The following is a 10,683-nucleotide window of genomic DNA, read 5'->3' as shown; positions in this document are numbered from 1 at the left end:
ATATTTTCTTATGAAAGAGTTGTGGTAAATTAAAATTTAGTTTATCGCCTTATATGTACTGTAGTTCTTTTATTTGGTGGTAGAATGATATCGAATACCACCTTACTTACTTAGTTACTATTGGCTAACCAACTAACTGCTGAAATCCATACTCTCTGTATGTAGAATCTATTTTTGCTTAAAAATATTTTTGTTCTTAGAATATTTTATCTCGTATTTCTATTCAATATATTTTTTGAGCTAATCATTTTATTTATCTAATTTGAACCTTTTCCAAATGTATCCGTCTACCTTTACACATTGCATATTACGCAATAATATTTGTATGCATATATTGATTTTTGATACGTACAAAATTCTGTTATTATTTTATTTGTAATTTCCTAATGGATCACGTGACTAATACTTTATGTGATGTAATTAACTATGGTATGACGTTGTGGGTTCAGCCTGTTTGGGCGTTGCTTGTCATGAGAATTTGATTTAATTATCTTCTTTTTTTTCTTACCTACATGTGTTTTGTTCGTTTTTGGTTCGTTTGACTTTATTTATATGTTTTTATCGATTTTTGTGTGTGATTTCTTTTGGTGTAATGAACGAACAACTGTGTTATTATTTTTCTTTTTTCAGAAAACAAAGATCTAAAATATTACGCCTTGGACATTGAGGTGTGGTTTTAATTCTTTGTCTGCTTATGTATTTGTCTATTTATCTCTTTGTTTCCAATCAGATCATCAGTTTTTTTATTTTACAGGAAATTATTTTAGTTATTTATGGGAAACAAAATTTCTCGTCCTACTTCAGCCAGAGATTACTGTATCTGTATTTTTTTTAAAGTTCCCTTTAATTTACATTGCTTTATATTTGTATCTTAGGAAAATTTTGGTACTTTTCTTTTGTCACCTTTCTACTACTATATTTATGATAAGAAAAAGGAAATACACTTACACGATTATTTTAGATTATCTAGGCATGTATAATCTATTTGATGCAATAGTTTCGTAATTTTTTTCTGTGTACATCATCTTTTGAAATATAAAATAATAAAAAGAAAGGAACAATAGTCTATCTATACACTGATGTTTGTATTTATAGACAGATAATATGTCAGTCGTAGAACTATTTGGAACCATTGAGTTATTTCACCATAGTTTAGGATTCTTCAACAACGTGTACACATGACTGTGCAAAAGTTTGGGTGCAGTTTCTTCTTGGTTCTAGTTATTATGATATTACTAGCTTAATGAGTTCAAACCTTGTGTTTTACTGTTCTAACTTCATTCGATTCTCTGTATAGTGTTACAAATATCCATTGCTACCGGTTGTATTGATATAATGGAACCCGTTATTGATCATTATGGATCAAGTATACCGGAAACGAAGCGGTTATCTATTGATGATAGCGAGAGGTTTAAAAAAATATGTTGCGAATTTACTGAAGTTGTTCGCATGAAAAAGAAGGTTTTGACTCAGTAGGTCAAAGCAGTGTCATTACCGCGAGACTAAAAGTTTGTGGGGCTGGTTTCTATTTGAGTACTTATAAAGATTCACCAACCTATAACGAAATGATTGTTCAGTCCAATCTTGTTTCCAGTGGTTTTCTCAACTTTTGTGGATTTATGGTAGAAAACGTATCTAGAAGTTATTGGTTTGAAATAAGCAGGAACGATATGGATTTTTAAAAATTTAAGTTCTGGTCTACCATGTACAACCTCTCATATTTCGATTTCAAATGTTATTTAACATGGAAATGAAATTAGTGAGAATTCGGTAATAATATATCAGAGTAGTATAGTATAGATCTAAATACAGTGAAAAATGATGGAAATAAATTTTACAAATAAATGTATATTATATAGAAATCAACTCTTGAAAAATATAGTTTCAATAAGTTCGGAAAGACTAGAACTTAGCTGTTTTTCAATCATATCGAAAGATTTCAATGGATTTACCTGATGTCTTGTGATTGAACTATCAAGCACTTTATTCTGCTTGAGCTACGGGCTATTAGAACACTGAAGAGATCCAAGGTAAATTTTTCTATCAACATAATTGCTTTGGCAGTTACACGTGAATTTATCATTTGTCGTAGTAGTGTTATAATTAATTATAAATTGAACTAGATCGGCAATTTATTGATTCTTTGTAGTCAGTATATAATAATTTGGCAAAAATACCAACCAGTAATGCTAAATAAATAATTACTCAACTAAATTGTATTAAAAATAGACTACTTTTTTTAAAGGCACAATCTTAGAGTGCTTATTTGTCTCTTTTTTGTACATAAAAAAAATGAAAACATAATTATTGTGAACAACACTGTGACCTTTATGTATATATTAAAGATAATATACACATTTGGAAGTAGGATTTTCTTCGGTTTTTAAAGAAAGTAGATCAGAGTATGGTGTCATATTCTCACTGAGTACCAAATTTTATCAATGATTAGTCTGACAAAACTAACATACTATTACAATGTTTACTTGTTTTTATACCATTTCATTTGCATATATTTGTGTAAATTATTAGGGATAATGTAATTCTACAGAACTTTTCAATATTTTTAAAATTTCTTATTGATGATACAAGAACTTTCAAGTGTAAAAGTGGATGATGGGTCCACTCGAGTTGAATGGAAATAGTATGAGCTTCTAGCTTACGTTAAAGCCATACCTTGTGGTTGATGCCTAACACAACTCATATTATCGTGATAATCAAGTGAATTGACTTCCTTGGCGACTGTAGAGATCAGATAGAATCTTACTAGAACGACAGCATGCATTAGTAACAGATTAGAGAAGTATATAATGGGACCTCTGCTTCATTGGGCTGTTCATGGCATGCAGATGATTAGTCCACGTTGGTTATCCTTGACCTTGTTGAGGTTCGGTAAACTGTTTAATATTCAGTGGTCCGCTGTCTAACATAAAAACGGCTCCGTATGATGCATGGTCTGGCTAGGGATCAGTTACATTTTAGTGGTACTATATGTGTATCTAAATTATAGATAATACATAAATTTGTAGACTAGCAGAAAGTGACATCCTACATCTGATAGAATCCAAATTTAAGCTCCTCGGTAAAATGATTTAAACTATTTTATCAATGATAAAAGTCTTCTCTGTTTACTATCGATAATTGTACTGTTGTTTGTAAGTGAAATTTAGAAGTATAGAAGGGGTTTTGTGGAGATTTAGTATTTTCATAGTTGAAAGCGTGGTAGGTCCTGGGTTGGAATCTCGCGAGGCGAGGTCGTGGGTGCGCACTGCTGAGAAGTCCCACAATAGGACGAAACGGCCGTCTAGTGCTTTCAGGTTTTCCATGGTGGTCTAGCTTCAATTGACTCACGCTTTCAATTATGCAAATTAATATATTTTAAATAAACATGTTATTTATCATGTGATAATGTAAAGTCTCATTTCCCAATTGATGATGTAATCACATTATTATTATTCACATGAATTTTTATGAAATAAAAAAATTATTTTGCCGGAAAAAAAATAAAAAACGAACCAAACATATAAGAGAGATGCCTTAGATTTTTATTTTTCAATGAAATTGACGTAAATATTTTCAGTTTTGTTTTTTTCTGCTAATAAAATATTTAAAGATGAGTTAAGAAAATTGTATAATTGATAAATGAGGTTATATATGGTTTTCATTAACAAAATTTTGTATTCATGAAATACGATAATTGTTGTCAACGCTTCAGTTATTTTATAATGTCAGTTCTATAAACTTTATTTGAACAGATATTTTCGCAAGGATTCCGAATTTATATTCTTTTTTTATGGGAAAAAAGAAGTTCAGTGATTTGTAATATTATATAGTTGAAATTATGAGTCAATTGAAGCTAGACCACCAGGGAAAACCTGGAAGAACTGGACGGCCGTTTCGTCCTATTGTGGGACTCATCAGCAGTGCGAGCGCTTAACCACTAGACCGCTGAGCACTCGCGCACGAGACTGATAGGTCCTGGGTTGGAATCTCGCAAGGCGGGATCGTGGATGCGCACTGCTGAGGAGTTCTGCAATAGGACGAAACGGCCGTCCAGTGCTTCCAGGTTTTTCATGGTGGTCTAGCTTCAACTGACTTATGATTCCAACTATAAAATTACTGAAATCTCCACAAAACCTCCTTCTGTCAATATTTTTATTTTGTACATTTTATTTTTAATTATTTTGTATTGTAGATAATTCTTACTTTCCATTAATTTACATAGAATTAACAGTTTTAATAATAAAATTCATATGAAGTAAGGTAGGGTAGGTAGTGAATTTATCAAATTCTTAAGCTGTTGTGTTATATATCAATATATTCTCTCTAATCTAACTTTTGATATATTAGTAACTAAGTAAACTTTTAAAATTCATATTTAAGTAATATTTAATTTTATTTTTAAATTTATTTTGCATATGATGTTTGATTTCAATTACTTTTTCAACGCTGATGAATTATCATGCAATTAGTTCCCTATATATATATAATGATATCATATTATTCTGCACCAATGTCAAGCCCCCAAATGCCCTGGTACGGCTGAGAGGGAGGAGAGTCCGTTCTCCCTCTCGAAATGCTCTCACATGGCCACATGCATACAACCACTGTCAGGGAAGTTCTACTCACTGCCTTCTCGTGGAGGGGATGTTGTTTACGAAATTGAGAGGACGAAAAGTGAATGTCCGGAGCTTTAACCGGGTCAGTGGATATGGACGATCCACCTAGGAGATTTGGGAAACTCTGATTCCAAACCAATGGTGCACATGGGCTCCAGTATCCTGAGGGAACAAGTGGCATATGAATCAATCGTTGGTCACCAACTACCATGGGACTGCATCTCCTTACGATGCTCCACTGCCTTGTGGATCAGATCTTTAGGTCAAAGGCTCGGGGTGTGACTACCTAAGAAAACCACCTGTTTCGGCTTCGGCACCTGAGCAGTATCACAGCCCACACACAAATGAAATGAGATTTGTGTGGCGCATATATATCTGGTTCACCTTTGTACCAATATTTATGTGTTCATATAAATAAATAAATACATTTGTTCTGGCTTCATGTAATGAAATAGACTGCATTAAATCAAATATAGAATACTCATTGACTTCAGAGTAAAATTAAATTTAATTGAAAATTAATGGAAAGATTGTTGGATTGAGAATGTTTAGTATCTATAAAGAAGATCAATGTTTCATTCCACAAATCATTATTCAAGGTTTAAAATATTCCAATGCAATGAAATGAAGCTGAGTGATACGAAAATCGATAAAACCATTAAATTCATTTTGTTTTGTTTATTTGAATCTTCTCATTGATATTTGAAGCGAACGATACTGGGTTCGAGTCCTGGAGTGAACACTAACTCTGTGATGCAGGTACATCTAGCCGACGAGTTCCAAATAAGGTGAAACGCGCGTCCTGAATTCCACTACTGGACACCATCCATCTTTGCTTATAAAGCACTCTTCCAGAAAAAAAGCAAATACTGAGTGGTCTCAAAGTGTAATCGAAATAGGTTATTTCGTTCTGTTTCTGATTTGTAGTTTTCTGTAATTTTATAGTCAGTGGGCTATTTTAACCTGATTAAAATGTTAGATTAAATTCATAGGCAGAGTTTTGCAATTTTAAATCAAAATTATTCTTTGTTAAGCTAGAATCGACTGATTTTTTTTCGTTCTTGGGACTTTTCATATGAATTTATCTGTCTTTCAGTGTTGATACTCTCAGTGAGACTTGAACCTAGTACCTTTTGTTTTAAACGCCTAAAGAGTTAACCAATGAGCTGCTGAGTTTGATAGCCAATAACTTGTTAGACGAGTGTAATATTAATATTTTTTATTAGAAAGGTTTATGTTATCTCGTTGTTGATTCCCATTGACTAAATTTTAGTTAGTCTTGGTTGGCATACGTACATCCTGAGCGTATTACTGTCCATGAAATACCAATAATAAACACACTACAATACCACCAATTCGCAATATATATATATATATATATATATATATATATATATATATATCAGAAATTTTACGTTTTGTAGTCTCTATAGTGTGTTTTACCAGGAACATTATTTACATGATGAATATGTGGAAAAAGTCATCCAACTATGCAATAACTCATTGGATTCGTAGTTATTTATTGATAATGGGAATATTCTACCGGTCTATGATTAATCAATCTAGTTAAAACTGTTATAAAAGAAACTTTTATGGAATGACCTACCATTTAAGAAGTTAATATTCAGTCAAAAACTGTAAGCTATCAAAAGTCAGTTGTCTCTTCAGAAAAATGTATTAAAGATGAGTCCTAATAAAAACTTCTCACCGAATCTCATCCGGTCAATTTCAAATATGAAACTTATAATACAGTTAGCTAATGCATTCTTTCACTGTTATGTTTTATGGAATCAGTTAAATATGAAACTTTTCATTTGAATTTATTCTAATGAGTAGCTTCAAAGTGTGTTATAACGGGAAAGTATAATGTATTTATGTGTGGATATGCGATCGTTTTTTTCAAATGGCCAAAGTATGTGATCGAGTGGCGATTAGTCATGACGACTGATTTATTGATATGATTCTGTAGTGACCTACTTTTCACGACGAGAACGTGATTGGTATAATGGAAACAATTATTATTATAACCAATTGTACTAGTGATTGTTTTACTGTACTCGTTTTGTTTAACTGTATCAAAAACACTTTTCGTTCCGTTGTCAATCTTGTTCGTTCGAACATTCTTACGCTCTGCTCTTCTTGCCTGTAATCTTTGGCGCGTCTCGGTATTCATTCGATACCACGAAATCGCCAATAAATATACTTTATCTGAACCAGTTACAGCCTTCTGGTTTACGAGCTAGCGAAGTAACCAAGTCGTTTTCGGGCGCGTAATCTTATTGTAGTGGTGATCATAGTCAATCGAGACTCGACGCTATCTACAATTCAACCAAGCTAATGATGGTTATTTATTAAAAAAAGGAAGTAATTGTAAGACTAGAGTAATTTAGGTTACTTGATAATGTAGCTAAAATCTTGATGAGTTCTTGCTAGCTATTTTATAATGTAGTCTTAAATACATAAAAAAAATATTTCGTACTTGACTACTTATATAGTTTTGATGGTAGATATATTTTTAAAAAAACCCACCAACTAAAACTTTAAACTATTCGATCGATTCAAATTAATGCACATGATGAAAATCAGTTATGATTCAAGGCATTCAATGTATGATTCTGACAGTGATTGAACTTTGAACTTTTGAACTTAAAAATTGATATTTGTGTAAACTATTGAAATATTATTTTTTTCGTATTAAAAATTTATCAGAAATAGATTATAATTAATGTTTTTATGACTTTTCTTTAAGTTGTAAAACATGGATTTGGAAGTAGAAGATATGTTCAAACTTCAGGTTATTGATCATATGTGATTTTGGAGCACAGCTCACGTTTCATGAAACGACCAAGTGATAAGTTTTGAAGTAAGGAATGAGGTACCAGGTTAAGGTAGTAGATAAGTTAGTGAGATAGTCAATATTCATTGATTAAGATGGTTGGGGGTATTTATTTTATTCTGGTTAGCGTTTTTTTTTAGCGAGTTAGTCTTCTATGGAATGGGGTCGCTAGCCCAATGCACAACCCTCCTCTTTCATCAAGGCTTGGGACCGGTAGTAGTCCCAGAGGGGCTCCAAGCGGAGTTATTAGAAATGCTTAAATAGTGTCAACATTATCGTTCAGTGTTAGCCAGTGTAAGATTAGGTTGCAAGAAATCGATCAGCGGTTAAATGAAGACATGGCATCAGTCCATTAAGTCACTGACTACTGGTTTGAATTATATTCTTAAATGCAGAAAACTTGGTTGGGGTCGGAAAGTTAATCACGACTAAAGGTTGCAGACGTCGAATGACATGGCTAAAAATCATTCACAGTGAAACAGATACATTGGTTGTTTTATCCTTCATCAGATCTTGATTTTTAATATCCCCTCATCACGTTTTTTGCCGACCTATATTCTTCATGTTCAACTTTTCACATTCTAGTTGTTAAAACATTATTTCAATTCATTTGCTATTTTCTTTTGTTAATCTCATCTCGTCATTCTAATATGATATTGTCAATTAGAATCAATGTACATTTGGCGCAAGATACTTCTATTAATGATGACTAGTTGAAATGGTATTAGTTTTCATTCATTCATTCATTCTTCTCTTTTTTTTCTCTCTTCGTGTTACAATATGATCACAATTGATTTGATGAGTACGCGTCGTGTAGTTTCTTTTTATTTTGTTTAAAAGAAGCATGTCACCAGTTATTATTATCATTGATGTTACGAATTAAAAGAATGTTGTTTTGTTCTAGTTATTTTATTGAAAGTCAAAACTTTTGGTAATTTAGATTCAAGTTAAATACTTTATTTCATAATTAAATTGAAGATTAAGAATGCTTCATTATATTAAAGAATGTTATCACAGAATAGGATTTAATTTTTAACTTCATTCATAGATAAAGAATAAAAGGTGTATACAATTGTCTGTTAAATGGATCTAGAAAATAAATTTTTAAATTAAGGAATTTAGTTGCTAAGACAAAAAAAAGAAAAAGAGAAACTATGAATCAATATTTTTGTACATTGTTTGATAAGTATGACTTACTTACGCCTGTTACTCCCGATGGAGTATAGGCCGCCGACCAGCATTCTCCAACCCACTTTGTCCTAGGCCTTCCTTTCTAGTTCTAACCAATTTTTGTCCATTCTTCTCATGTCTGTCTCCATTTCTCGGCGTAATGTGTTCATTGGTCTTCTTCTTCTCCTTTGACCTTCAGTATTCCATGTGAGGGCTTGTCTTGTGACGCAGTTGGGCGATTTCCTCAATGTGTATCCTATCCACTTCCAATGTTTCTTCCTGATTTCTTCCTCCACTGAAATCTGGTTTATTGTCTCCCACAGTAGAATGTTGCTGATAGTGTCTGGTTGATAAGTATCAAGATAATATTAAATCGGAGTATAGCCCTAAGAAAAAGCAATAATTAAATGAAGATTTGAAAAAAAAGTTTGTTGAAAAAGCTGTATGTATTGAAATTCTTTAAATAGGTTAGAGTCGTAAATTAATTTTTTCTTTTGTAAACTATTATCAACTGAGAAATTGTTGAGAGTACTGCCTATACAGTTAGGCAAGAAGTTTTATACATGAACACTGAATTAAAAAAGGATAGGGAATGAGAATTACTGAAGGATAGACTGTTCAGACCTTTCAGAAATACCATTTATTTAGCTGATCTAAGAATTATTTTCCCCATTCAGGATCATATTTGGGGAAGTGTCATGGCTAAACTGCCTCTTTGAGTCATCTACGTGTACATTTATCAATTTTATTACTCTTGTGGAGCAGGTTATATTATAGTCAAGAAAGCGTGAACTCGCTAAATGAATATTAGAACACTATTATGCATGACTAGCTAAAGACGAATGGAAATCAATTAACAGTTCAATCCTCATATATACAGTCAACTCCGATCACGTGCCACAGAGAAAGCCACCTCTTAAGGTTACTAAAAGGTCAAAAGAACTGATTCGAAGAAGGTTTAGATCAGAAACTTATACATAACTGAAGCTATAACATGGTAAGCAAAGATGGATAGTGGCTAGCAATGGAATCCAGGACTCGCGTTTCGTCCTATTTGGGACTCGTCAGCTGGATGTGCCTGCATCTCAGAGTTGATGTTTACCCTGGGACTCGAACCCAATACCTTTCGCTTCAAACGCCATCGCGTATTCCCCTCGGCCACTGAGTCCTGATAGCCACTTGCTTGTGCGATGGGAGTGAAGTCTAAATTCATTTAGTATTGTTTGTTTGAATCTTCCCATTGATGTTTAGGTATGCAACTAGTCAGTCTCTAATTGGCATATGTGCATACTGTGCATATTGCCTCGATATAGCCTTAATTCACAAGCATTATAAGCAAAGATGGATGATGGCTAGCAGTGGAATCGACGCAATACACACATTATGCACATATACCTATTAGAGACTGACCAGTTTCCGTCCTAACACATCGATGAGAAGATTCAAACAAACAATACTAAATGAATATAAAAACACTTATATCCCAAAATTTTCAAAGAATCCTTAATTAATCGTTATCGTTACAACTCTATGTTTACAAAAAAAAGTATCACTTAGCTTACTTACTTAGTCTTAGTAAACTTTTCATAAATCGATATAATGACATTTTCTAATTCTGTTAAAATATTCATATTGAATGTCACTAATACATCATTGTATTGAATTGAATATTTTTCATTCATATGTACAATAAACTGGATCAGATTGATATGTTTACAAAGAATAGTTAATATATGAGGATATGTACAGAATTGAGGAAGTTTAGTAGTCATATGCTTCATTAAATAAGTCTGCAATAAATCTATATTGGAAGAATTTGAATGTTTAGGAGATAAAACATGTTGATGAGGAATTGATGTAGACTTGGAACAATCACAAAGATGAAGATGATGTTCAGTAGGTGATTTATCATTTTCACTAAAAAAAAGAATATTGAACAAACCATTTAGATGAGTTTTTTTATTAAAACAAAATGGCGAAATATAAATTGTGAAAAGTGTCTAAACATACTGCAATTATACGATAGATAATCTCTATTAAAGAAGGGTACTGTCATTACAC

General features: G+C 32.4%; 1 non-coding gene across 1 annotated transcript; it reads right to left on the bottom strand.

Annotated features, from left to right (window-relative positions):
- Positions 1-9,718: 9,718 nt before the first annotated feature.
- Smp_tRNA_02065_Pseudo_TTG.1.1 lies at positions 9,719-9,787 on the bottom strand. The gene has a single exon. It is a non-coding gene (tRNA).
- Between the last annotated feature and the right edge of the window lie 896 nt (positions 9,788-10,683).

Source organism: Schistosoma mansoni (genome assembly GCF_000237925.1).
Source record: "Schistosoma mansoni, WGS project CABG00000000 data, supercontig 0172, strain Puerto Rico, whole genome shotgun sequence".
Taxonomy (NCBI): domain Eukaryota; kingdom Metazoa; phylum Platyhelminthes; class Trematoda; order Strigeidida; family Schistosomatidae; genus Schistosoma; species Schistosoma mansoni.
The sequence above is the reverse complement of the archived record's forward strand: the minus strand, read 5'-3'. Positions and strand labels throughout refer to the sequence as shown.